This window comes from Mobula hypostoma, chromosome 8 (assembly GCF_963921235.1).
Source record: "Mobula hypostoma chromosome 8, sMobHyp1.1, whole genome shotgun sequence".
NCBI classification, from domain to species: Eukaryota; Metazoa; Chordata; class Chondrichthyes; order Myliobatiformes; family Myliobatidae; genus Mobula; species Mobula hypostoma.
Genome location: NC_086104.1, coordinates 37,392,863 through 37,406,532, shown reverse-complemented (window position 1 = coordinate 37,406,532; position 13,670 = coordinate 37,392,863). Strand labels below are relative to the sequence as shown.

Below are 13,670 nucleotides of genomic sequence, written 5' to 3'. Positions count from 1 at the left end.
GTAGCAATTGTTGTCTGTAACCCTGCAATGATTAAAGGGATTTCCAATGGTCACTATTTTTCTTTGTCCTAGTTTTTATTATTAGGTGATTTTAGATCTTTATTGAGAAATATGATTCTCTTTATAGAAATGTTCTGAAAAATCACAACTAGTAGATCCCACTTGGATCAGTAACACAGCTGGAGTATGCACAGTGTTCAGGGGTACACAATGGTGCATCAGGACATCAAGTCCAACATTATAAAAGTCTTGAGCAAAACACAAAATGCACAATTTTGCAGTATATATGATGAAAATATTTGCTTATTATCATGTTGTCCAAAATGCCATAGCCAATATTAATTCTTATTTATGATTTCTGCACTTATCTTCTGGTAATGATAAAAGTTTCTATTTTGAAATTAGCTTTTATGTCAGACTTTTGTCATTTTCCAGTTGTAATGATGATTTTCTGTCATTTTCAGGATTTCCCACAGATCCTTGTAAGAGGGGGATACTCCACCCATTGTACACCTTTCCATCCTGACCAGCCCACTTACTTGCAAGGAAGACACATCAAAGTTGCTGGTGAATGCAGCAGGCCAGGCAGCATCTCTAGGAAGAGGTACAGTCGAAGTTTTAATTCCACATCCCATTCCCATTCTGATATGTCTATCCACGGCCTCCTCTACTGTAAAGATGAAGCCACACTCAGGTTGGAGGAACAACACCTTATATTCCGTCTGGGTAGCCTCTAACCTGATGGCATGAACATTGACTTCTCCAACTTCCACTAATGCCCCACCTCCCCCTCGTACCCTATCCGTTATTTTCTCCTTTTTCTCCCTCTGTCCCTCTGACTATACCCCTTGCCCATCCTCTGGGTTTCCCCCCCTCCCCCTTTTCCTTCTCCCTGGGCCTCCCATCCCATGATCCTCTCATATCCCTTTTGCCTATCACCTGTCCAGCTCTTGGCTCCATCCCTCCCCCTCCTGTCTTCTCCTATCATTTTGGATCTCCCCCTCCCCGTCCCACTTTCAAATCTCTTACTAGCTCTTCCTTCAGTTAGTCCTGACGAAGGGTCTCGGCCCGAAACGTCGACTGTACCTCTTCCTAGAGATGCTGCCTGGCCTGCTGCGTTCACCAGCAACTTTGATGTGTGTTCCTTGAATTTCTAGCATCTGCAGAATTCCTCGTGTTTCCACTTACTTTCACTCAGTTCTAAGGTGACTTGAGGTCATTGTGGCAGCATGAATGGAGGATAGGACTGGGCCCACTGAAAATATTCCAGGCCTGGAGACTAACACAGGTACCCAAGTAATGCCTTCACTTATTTTATATTGGAAAGGACAGAGCCAGGAAAAGTCTTCAAATAATGCATCTGTGCAACATGAATAAGTAGATTTAAACTTTTAAACAGAAAATTAAGGAAGGTTAATAGTGCAAAATCCTGGAATGATTCCAGCAAAATTGCAGGTTGCAATGCAACGACCTTGGGACACAGGGCAAATAAATTATGATCAGGGAAAACAAAACTTCCCTTAGCTTCTTGTGTTTTTGTGAATAAGAATGTTCCATTAATGACCACATAATTTCACTACAAGCTCTGCCAAACCCTAACTCTGGCTCTTTTTAAACCTGTTCCTTTCCTGCCTCTCATTTATCTGGATAAATACATCGCAACCTCTGGCAGTAACTTAGAGTAATTGGAAATTCCCACAGAAACTTTCTGTAACAAATAGACTGATTGTTCTGTTTTTCTTGCATTAGTAGCAATCTAACAGCAGTATCAAGATCTTCTAAAGCAAACGTGCTCCCTGGTAGATTAGCCATTTACTGAGCTTGATCGGATCTGAAATAGAATTGGCCCCAGTGCAAACAGGTGTTGAACATTAAAACGGTGCTGTTTTCTTTTTTCTCTTTTACATTTGGGAGTGTTACACTTTGTTCCTGAATTACTTTATCTCCTGATGGGAAATCACTTCATAGGCTGCAATTCATCTGGTAGACTGGTGCTTTTATGCTACAGCAGATTGTTTTTGTGCTGAATCACTGTCTTGAACACTTAAACTGAAACCACCTTTGTGTTTACAGTGAATTTGACTGAACAAATGTCTGATAGGTTTTATTGCTCTATTTTACAGTGTCAGAGCAAAGAGGGTAGCAATTGTTGTCTGTATCCCTGCAATGATTAAAGGGATTTCCAATGGTCACTATTTTTCTTTGTCCTAGTTTTTATTGTTTGGGCGATTTTAGATCTTTATTGAGAAATATGATTCTCTTTACAGAAATGTTCTGAAAAATCACAACCAGTAGATCCCACATGGATCAGTAACACAGCTGGAGTATGCACAGTGTTCAGGGGTACACAATGGTGCATCAGGACATCAATTCCAACATTATAGAAGTTTTGAGCAACACACAAAATGCTGGAAGAACTCAGCAGGTCAGGCAGCATCTATGGAGGGAAGCAAATATTTGATGTTTATTTAATTTTATTTACTGAGACACAGCATGGAACAGGCCCTTACGGACTTTGAGCTGCACTGCCCAGCAATCCCACAATTTAACCCGAGCCTAATCACAGGACCAATTAACCTACCAACAGGTACGTTTTTGGACTGTGTGAGGAAATCGGAACATTCAGAGGAATCACATGTGGTTAAGGCGAATGTGCAATCTCTTTACAGGCAGCAGTGAGTATTGAACCCAGGTTGAGCTAAGCCTTGTGCTAACCTCGACACCGTTGTGCCACTATTTCAGGCTGGGACCCTTCATCAGGACTGGAAAGGAAGGGAGGCAGAAGCCAGAATAAGGGTGGGTGAAGGGGAGGAGTACAAGGTTTTGGTAGGTTTTTATGAAGCTGTAAGAGAGGAAGATTACATTAGGAAGTTGGGTGTACAACAGACATGCACCAAATGATTTCATTCTGAGGTCATTATCAGCGATGTATGGTTCAGTTCATAGAATCATAGAGTCATAGAAAAGTACAGCACAGAAACAGGTCCTTCGGCCCATCTAGTCCATGCTGAAACCATTTAAAATGCCTACTCTCATCAATCTGTACCAGGACCATAGCCCTCCATACCCCTACCATCTATGTACCTAATGAAACTTCTCTTAATGAAGTGACTGCACAGACTTGATGGGCCAAATGGCCTAATTCTGCTCCTATGTCTTAGAGTTTTATGGTGTTATGATAATTTGAGTGAGCTAGGGCTTTTCTCTTTGGAGTGAAGGAGGATGAGAGATGATTTTATAGAGTTGTACAAGATGATAAGAGCCATAGACAGAGTGGGCATCCAGAGACTTTTTCCCAGGGTGGAAATGGTTAATAACAGGGGACATACTTTTAAGGTGTTTGGAGGAAAGTATAAGGATGGTAGCAATGTTAAGTTTTTTTTACACAAAGAGTGGTAGCTGTGTGGAACAGATACAATAGGGGCAATTAAGGGACTTTTGGACATCTACATGTAGGAAAGAAAAATAGAGGGTTATGTGGGAGGTTAAATTAATCTTAGAGTAGGTTAAAAGGTTGGCACAATACAATATTGTGGGCCAAAGGGCCTGTATGTGCTATAGTGTTCTACGAAAAGACAGGAAAGGTAAGTATATAGACCATGTGAGGGCAGATGTTCAGTTTATATAGGTGTCATTGTCAGCACAGATATTATGGGCCGAAGAGCCTATTACAGTACTGTATTGTTTAGAGATCTATATTCTTCAAAGAGCTAATGAAGCATGCAGTCCTCAACATGCAAGTGACATTTTGAGGACAGAAAGTTGGACATGTCCTGTTTGTTTATCTTGGTGTATATGAGGAAATAGTAAGCAGCAATAAATTTTAAAAGAGCTTCTTATAACAAGATCATGATTTGCTTAGTTCATTATGACCACGGTTGCAACACAATTCTGATAGATATAAATCTTCACAACTAGAAAATTTCTGGATCTGAACCAAGGTTCCCAGTAATTTGCATTTAAGTGAATTCTGGGTCCAAGTTCTTTTTTTTTTGTCTTCTCTCACATCTGTCCCAGGCAGAAAGAACCAAAGTCAATAAGAGACTTCGAGTGCATTGCCCAGAACAACCTAAATGCCTTCACAGACTACACACCTGAGGCTCTGTCAGCATGGTCTCATTGCTGGGACTTGTACTTAAAAACTGGTCTGGGGGCTCGAACCTTTGCATTTGATTGCAATTGCTGTTCTTTGCCTCAGGTCATTGTCTCTTACCTCTTCAGCATTCAGCATCCTTGCTGAATGCTGCCTTGTTATTCCTTTCTTTGTATTATTTATTTCTGTAATTTTCATGTCTTTACACTACTGGAAAACAACAAATTTCACATCATATGTCAGTGATAAATTTCTGGATTCTATATTCTAAGCTGCACCAAACTCAATTATTTGTGCAAATATTGAAACTTTTAACAGCTTTGCCAGAGTAAATTCGACAGCAATGAGTTAGCTGTATGGTACTTAACAATAAGTTAGGCAATCAAGGATTCATCATATAACCAAAAGAACCATGAAACAACTTTCTTCAAGGCTCCTTATAACATGCTTGCTAACCTGTCTGCTGCCCCTTTAGAAGCTGGATAACACATAGTAATCAATAACTGTCATAATATGGCAAACAACAGGAATTCTGCAGATGCTGGAAATTCAAGCAACACACATCAAAGTTGCTGGTGAATGCAGCAGGCCAGGCAGCATCTCTAGGAAGAGGTGCAGTCGACGTTTCAGGTCGAGACCCTTCGTCAGGACTAACCGAAGACATCTGTAATTTCTTCGGCTCTTCAACTTTTCGCCTATCATTTTGGATCTCCCCCTCCCCCTCCAACTTTCAAATCTCTTACTCACTCTTCCTTCAGTTAGTCCTGACGAAGGGTCTCAGCCTGAAACGTCGACTGCACCTCTTCCTAGAGATGCTGCCTGGCCTGCTGCGTTCACCAGCAACTTTGATGTGTGTTGCTTGAACTTCCAGCATCTGCAGAATTCCTGTTGTTAACATCCTTATGAATCTTTTCTGTACCTTTGCCACCTTAATGAGATCCTTTCTGTAGCTAGGCCACCAGAACTGCACACATGGTCTCACCAACATCAGATACAGCTGTAATGTGATATCCCAACTCTTGTGCTCAATGCCCTGACCACTGAAGGGAAGTGTGCCAAATGATAAACATGAGAAAGTCTGCAGATCCAAATCCAAAACAACACACATAAAGTGCAGGAAGAACTCAGCAGGCCAGGCAGCATCTATGGAAATGAATAGATTGTCGACGTTTCAGGCTGAGACCCTTCATCTTGAGCCTTGAAGAAGTGTTTTTGCTCAAAGCATCAACTATCTAATCATTTCTATAGATGCTGCCTGACCTGCTAAGTTCCTCCAGCATTTTGTGAAGTGTCCCAAATGCTTTCTTTACCACCCTGACTACCTGTGTTGCCACTTTCAGAGAATTATGCATTTTTACACTAGGTCTCTCTGGTCTACAACAATCTTCACCGTCCTGCCATTTACTGCACAAGTCCTCCCCTGTTTTAACTTTCCAAGATGCAATACTTTGCATTTGACCAATTTAAAAATCCCTCAGTCATTCCTTGGCCCAATTTCCCAGTTGATCGTGAGCCCGTTTTTATCTTAGATAACCTTCACAATCTATGATACCAATTTTGTGTAACTTTCAACTACTTTGGTGCATGGTGACAAGCACAGGGAAATGATAATTTTTTTTGTCAAAACTCAGCAAAGACTTATTAGAATCACAGATTAGATATTCATTCACGATAAAAGTGCCTTAAGCAATGTTGCTCCTCATTGTGGAAAATTCTGCATTTGGCATAGTTTCCTCAAACTCTTTGTCAGTATTCAGCCATTACACCAAACCTCTTCTTTACGTCAGTCCCAGTGTGTGTGAGACAACTTACAATTGTATGCCTGTGAAATTATACTCAATATCCAAACTTTGAGCATCCTTTGAATCTTGGAACTACCAAATTTGAAACTGTTGCTTTTGCACCCAGGATCACTAGCAATCATCTCAGATTTGGAATGAGAACAAAATGTCCTCCCAGAACAGGCTGTCTTTGGGTTAAGATATGACCAGCCCCATATACAACTATGCTCCAATAACATTATTACATGAAAAAGTCCAGCATACAGTATGTACACGATTGTTACTATGAATGACAGAACTATTTCCCTCTCTTTACTTCTATTTTTTATCTCTCTTACTTGCTTATGATGCCATCTCTTACTGTATAAAATAGTTTTTGTGTATTTTCCAACTTATGGGCAAAATGGACTTAAGGACATTTGTGGAAATGGAACCTGCTTATTTTTGGAATGATCAGTCATGGAAATAGATGATAATTCTCAACTCTTCAATTTGATGGGAGGTGTATGGAGGGATATGGTCCGTGTGCAGGTCAGTGGGACTAGGCAAAAAATGGTTCGGCACAGCCAAGAAGGGCCAAAAGGCTTATTTCTGTGCTGTAGTTTTTCTATGGTTTCTATGGTTTCTATTGACCCTGCAGTAAATCCACGTTGACTCTGCACATCCTCTTATTATTTTCTAAATATCTCATTGTGACTGTGCTGATAAAATTCCCCCATTTACCCCTTTATTAATGACAAACTGGTCTGCATTTCCTGTATTGTCCCTCCTGTCTGTCTGTCTAGGTACAATATCCGACGCAGACCTTGGTGACCATGGTTTTCCATATAGACCTAGCCCTCATTTTTTGGATGACTTCCATTTCCTCAATGTGTAGCCATCTGGCTATGCTTTTGATGTACATAAGTCAAGGTCTTCCTCTAGGTTTGCTCCCCTCAATCTTTCCAGAGAGTATGAGTTTTTCTAGTTCATCTTTCTGCATGACGTGTCCTAGGAATCTGAGTTGTCTTTCTCTTATTTTTGGTATGAGTGATCGAACTGCTTGGGCTCTTCTGAGAACTTCTTCATTTGATGTGTGTGTGGTCCGTGATATTTTTAACATTCTCCTGTAGAACCATAATTCAGCTGCTTCTAGTCTCTTTTCCATTGCTGGGGAAATGGTCCAGTATTCACTTCCATAAGTCAGGATAGAATAAATGTAGCATTGCAGTATTCTGTTTTTAGTGTACATGCTCATCTTTCTGTCTGTTAATATGGTCTTCATTTTTTGGAAAGCTTCTTTCACCATTGCTGTGTTTGATATCTGTGTCGCACCTGCCATTAGTTGTTATTAGACTGCCAAGATATCGGATTTTGTTGACTTGTCTGATGTTTGTATTTCTGATCTTGATCACACATTGTGGGATGTTTGTCTTTCTTGAGATGACCATGCTTTCTGTCTTCTTGGTGTTGATTGAGAGGCCTCTGTGATTTCTTTCTGCTGCCACTATAGTGAGTAGTTCTTGAAGTTTTGTTTCTGTGTCAGCTATTGGTATGATGTCTTCAGCATATCCGATTTTATTTATATTATGGCCTCCAATTGTCCCTCCATTTCTTAATTTCATAGATAATTAATGGAGTTATGTTTGCTACTTCCTCCCATTGCACAACACTGGACAATAGTTCACTCATTGGTTCCCTAACATACTGATCTAGAAAATCATCTTTTACAAAGTTCATGAATTTGTCCTCCACAAAATACTACTCTGGCTTGCCAGTTAAATAGACTAAAGTGAATATTGTGATAATCTTGTGATATAAAACTCTAGTTAAATTACTGGTTGAATCTACTCAGGCCTTGACCAAGGATTTGAAAGCAGGATTTCAAGTACCATTGTGGCAGTTGAGGAATTCATGCCTCGAGAACCTGAAATTAAAATTTAATGTGCAACCTCGAGTAAAATCCCATTTGATTCACACATGTCCAGGAGGCCTGCCACCTTTACCTAAACCAGACCCTCCAACAGGGTTGAAATGACTACTCTATTCAGGGGTAATTAGACACATTTTGCCAATACCTTCCACATCCCATCAATGATTTTTCTGCCTTCACTTTTTTATAACCTTAAGATCTAGGAGCAGAGCTAGGCCATTTGGAACATCGGGTCTGCTCCTCCATTTCATCATGGCGGATCCATCTTTCCCCTCAGCCCCAATCTCCTGCCTTCTCCCCGTATCCCTTCATGCCCTGACCAATCAAGAATCTATCAAAATCTGCCTTAAATATACATAAAGACTTGACCTCCCCAGCTGCCTGTGGCAAAGAATTCCACAGATTCACCACTCTCTAGCTAAAGCAATTCCTCTTCATCTTCATTCTAAAAGGACATCCCTCTATTCTGAGGCTGTGTCCTCTGATCTCAGATGTTCCCACCATTAGGAAACATCATCTCCACATCCACTCTATCAATGCCTTTAACAATTTGATAGGTTTCAATGAGGTCACCCCTCATTCTTCTGAATTCAAGGGAATACAGGCTCAGAACTATCAGGCACTCTTCATATGACAAGCCATTCAATCTTGGAAATATTTTTGATAACCTCCTTTGAACCTTTTCCAGGTTCAGCTCATCCTTTCTAAGATAAGGGGCTCAAACCTGCATTGGACCTCCTCGGGTTCAGGTGTAACCTGTCCCTTTTGTACAGGTCATACCTTCTCCAGAAGAGATCACAAAGATCCATAAATTGAACCCCTGCCATCTGCACTATATCCTCATTCACCTGCTAACTCATCCTATTCTTACCCTCACTGGCACTTGGCACAGGCAGCAATCCAGAGATCACTACCCTAGAGCTCCTCTTTTTCCTGTTTTTAACTTACATTATTTGTTGTATTTTTTTCACGGTATCACGTTGAAGCTGCACCCTCTCTAACATGCTGGTGGAGAGAGTTTTATTTGGGTTTTTAGCGCTGAAAATAGTTACATTCAGACACGTCTCATTAGCGGGGCAGCAGTATGGTTGTATTGTTTATTCCAAGGACCAGTTGATTGCGCTTATGCCGGCCAGTTTAGCGAACAGAGTGGTGGACACCCCTGCTGAAATCTGGAGGAAAACACACAGAGGATGCAGAGGGGATCAAAAAGGTGAGGAAAGAGGACCAGGTCGAGACAACAGAGACTTATGGAGAAGAGGAATTATAAGCCATGTCTTCCCTCTCTCATTATGGGCAATGTGAGATCGCTGGGTAATAAAATGAACGAGTTCACAGCGCTAGCCAGGGGTCAGAGAACATTTCGGGAGAGCAGTGTTATGTATTTTACTGAAACGTGGCTGCATGAGGACACACCCAACCAAAACTTTTCCATGGAGGATAAGCGTAAAGGAGTTGGGGGCTTGCTGTTCTGGTTAACAACGGATAGTGAAATCCTGGTCATATTACGATCGAGGAACGTGTTTGTAGCCCAGATATTGAACTTTTTGCTTTTGGACTCCGGCCATATTCCACCGAGATACAACACTGGGCGTCTAGGAGGTCGTTCCTGCCTGTGGCCATCGAACTTTGCAGCTCCTCCCGTGGAGGGTCAGACACCCTGAGCCTGGTCCTGGACCTATTTCCATCTGGTATAGTTTGCATATTGTTGTTTGATTGTTTGTGGTTTTTGTGTTGCTATATTTATGCTCTTTTCTTGGTTGGTGCAGCTGTAATGAAACCCAATTTCCCTCGGGATCAATAAGTATTCTATCTATCTATCTATCTATCTCTCTATCTATATCTATCTATCTATCTATCTATCTCTCCATCTATATCTATCTATCAATCACTTGGCACAGGCAGTAATCCAGAGGGTAGAATTCCTGTTTTTCAGTTTTCAACCTAGCTCTCTAAAATCTTTCCTCAGGGCATCCTCACCTTGTCTACTCAGTATGTACCAACACAGCTGGCTGCTCACCCTCTCCCTTGAGAAGGCCACGGAAACAATCCGAGACATCCTAGCACAAGGGAGGGAACATACCATCCGTGTGTTTCTACCACACCCACAGAAACTCGTCTCTGTTCCTCTGACTAAGGAATCGCCTACCAATAGTGCAGTCCTCTTCACCTCCCTGCTATTCTGAGCCACAGCACCACGCTCACTGTGGCTCCAACCTCCCCCCCGCCCCCCAGTAGGTCCTCTAGGCATATATTCACATGTATTTGTATTGTTTAGAAACACTTCACAATTGAGGAAAAGATAGTTCATCAGCAGGGCAGTGTCTGTGATGTGATGATTAAAAAAGGCACTTGACTTTTACTGTTGGCCTTCCCCAACCAAAATTACAAACAATGTTTAGTTACAGAGTGCCTGTAGATTGATACACTTCCTTTTGTAGCCCATTATTTATCACTGAATAAATGTTTTTTTCCATCTATTGCTCATCAGTCATGGTCCATCTCTGTTTTGAAACTTCAGTTTTAACAGAGAATTGGGAAGTGGCTCTCAGTGCTTAAGCCATGTATCCATTCGGTTCTGAGTGCATTAAATACATGCATTTTTACCTGACCAATGTACTTAGCAATTACTTTGCGCTGCAGCTGCTTACTTTCCAAGAGCTATTGATGCATTCTTAATTGTATATCTCGTTTGTCAAGCATTAACTAATGGTGCAGTATTTCAGCTCTGCTTCTGTAGAATCTGTGGGCATCCTGATGTCCCTCTCCCTCCACTTCCATAAATAATGGAACTACGTTTCCACAGTAGTGGAGCAGAGAAAAGGAAATGTGCAGTGTGACCCAAGTGTCCAAATTTATTGTTGGCTCCTGTGTTATCTTACCTTATGATTCTTGAACTGGAGAAACCTTTCCCTTGTGCTAGCAGAGAAAAGGCAGGGGCATCTGATAGCAGAAGGAAGGTCAGTTGGGATTTAAGAAATGCCAGTTTAAATATACTGATTTTAAAGAAACAGTCATAACACTCTTTAGCATGCTGGGATAGACAACATATAGTACTGCTGCCTCAATAAAAACAAATTTCGTGACACATGGCAGTGATGATAAACTTGATTCTCATATGGGCCTCTATTGTGGACTGCGTGGGAAGGGGACATGGAGAGGCAAATCATGACTGGGCAAAGGGGAAGAGAGAGAGAAGGGGGTGGGAAACAGAGAGAGATTTTGTAATGTTCAATAAACCAATTGTTTGGAATCAAATCACCTTGCCTGTTGTCTCAGGGCTGGGCATGTCTGCACCTGTATCAACCCCACTCCTGGCATTCTTTCTATGACACCAGTACCACACTCCTCTCGTAGCACTTAGAAACATAGAAACATAGAAAACATGCAGCACAATACAGGCCCACAAAGCTGTGCCGAACATATCCCTACCTTAGAACTACCTAGGCTTTACCCATAGCCCTCTATTTTTCTAAGCTCCATGTAGCCATCCAGGAGTCTCTTAAAAGACCTTATCGTTTCCACCTCCACCACTGCCGCTGGCAGCCCATTCCACACACTCACGACTCTCTGTGTAAAAAACTTACCCCTGACATCTCCTCTGTACCTACTTCCAAGCACCTTAAAACTGTGTTGTCACATGCCAGCCATTTCAGCTCTGGGGAAAAGCCTCTGACTATCCACACGATCAATGCCTCTTATACACCTCTATCAGGCCACCTTATTCCAATACACTGTATGCTTTCTTAACCACAGAGTCAACCTGCTCAGCAGTTTGAGTGTCCTATGGACTCAAACCCCCAGATCCCTCTGAACCGCCACACTGCCAAGAGTCTTACCATTAATGCTATATTCTGCCATCATATTTGACCTACCAAAATGAACCACCTCACACTTATCTGGGTTGAACTTCATCTGCCACTTCTCAGCCCAGTTTTACATCCTATCAATGTCTCGTGGTAACCTCTGACAGCCCTCCACACTATCCACAACACCCCCAACCTTTGTGTCATCTGCAAATTTACAAACCCATCCCTCTACTTCCTCATCCAGGTCATTTATAAAAATCACAAAGAGAAGGGGTCCCAGAACAGGTTCCTAAGGCACACCACTGGTCACCGGCCTCCATGCAGAATATGATCCGTCCACAGCCACTCTTTGCTTTCTGTGGGCAAGCCAGTTCTGGATCTACAAAGCAATGTCCCCTTGGATCCCATGCCTCCTTACTTTCTCGATAAGCTTTGCATGGGGTACCTTATCAAATGCCTTGCTGAAATCCATATACACTAAATCTACTGCTCTTCCTTCATCAATGTGTTTAGTCACCATTGCCATTCCCAACATCCTTTGCTCCTGCCAGATTTACAAACTTGTTCTCTGCTACATGTTGACAAATACAGTACTATGCAAAGGTGTGAGGCAACCTAGCTATAATATATATATATATATACACACATCTAAGACTTTTGCACAGTACTGTATTTCATCACTTATAGTCATGCAACAGTTTTGTCTTATGTTTATGAGTTTGATAGTCTTGTCAAATAAAATGAAAGCTACAATGATTAGCCATAGATAAAATCCCATATGTAAAATGGCAATTTTCCCCCTGATTAAATTAACCAGATTCCTACTCAGAGGTGCTCTCAGGACTCAGTTGAAAGCTTTACCCTTTGCAGTATGGTAAAGGAACATCATCTGTGTTTTAACCTAATTCTTGCCTGACTCCCACAATAAGCTTTGCACCTTCTACTTCTATCAACATGCTCCTTCAATGCATTTATGAAAGAGGTGAAATGGATGGCTGATGGTTCAACTCTTCTGACGGGATTCTTGAGCTCCAAGACCATGCAGCCACAAGATAAGCAGTAAGCAGGTGTGTGATGTCACATGGGCTTTATCCTGGGAAGCATTAACAACATTGATGCCAGTTCCACTCACTCCTCAATAGTTTCACAGTATAACTAAAGATCTTGAAATAGTAGGCTACTTGTTAACTGAATATCTGTTATCTGTCAAGCAGGATGCCATGCACAATTCTGATTTGATGGAGGCAGATGTGAGAGCACGGAGGAACATCTGGTGAAACTTCTGAAATGCCTGTTTCGCTGCCGCTGCTACTGTGTGATCCGAAATCTCCGGAGGGGAAGGCCCTGAATCCTCGGCTTTGCCTGTTGCTTGGCGGCCGGGGCTGGGGTCGGAGTGCTCAACAGAGATGGTGCTCGGTGTCAGAGGCTCGAAGTTTTTGGACGGACTCAGAGTCAGACTGTGGTCGGGTGCTTCCAGGATGCTGCATCGGCAAGTTTGCGGCGCTGGAAGCTCATGGCTCTCCCTTCTACCTTCTGCGTGAGATGCTGGGGCTATCGGGACTTTGAGACTTTTTTCCTACCGTGCCCATGGTCTGCTCTTATCAAATTATAGGATTGCCTTGCACCGTTGCAACTGTACATTATAATTATGTGGTTTTTGTCAGTTTTAGTCTTTGTCTGTCTTGTGTTTCTGTGATATCATACTGGAGGAACATTGTATCATTTTTTAATGCATGCATTTCTAAATGACAATAAACGAGAACTGAGTGTCCTCATAATCTAATCTAATCTAAATTGAAATTAGTCTTATTTGACCCCTCACATATGAATGCAGAAGATTGCTCTACCTGAGAGATCAAAGACCACCAAATCTGAAAACTTGCTGAGTTTATTTTCTCATTCAAGGCCTCCCCACTGTGGCGTAACATGAGGAAAGCTGGAGATCACTAAAACTTCCATTACTGGAAGAACTTGGCAGGCAAGTTGCAGATGATTCTTGGGAAATCTCACTATAAGCTTCAAAAAATGTACAAGCTGCCTATTCCATACCGAACTGACAGGAGAAACTAATGTTA

General features: G+C 41.8%; 1 long non-coding RNA gene across 2 annotated transcripts in view; it reads left to right on the top strand.

Annotated features, from left to right (window-relative positions):
- Positions 1 to 13,361, top strand: part of LOC134350469 (uncharacterized) — a 168,782-nt gene extending 155,421 nt beyond the window's left edge. For both annotated transcript variants that reach the window (XR_010018898.1, XR_010018899.1), the window contains exons 6-7: positions 465 to 604; positions 12,810 to 13,361. This is a non-coding gene — a long non-coding RNA (uncharacterized LOC134350469). The remainder of the gene's footprint in view (positions 1 to 464; positions 605 to 12,809) is intronic.
- Positions 13,362 to 13,670: the final 309 nt, after the last annotated feature.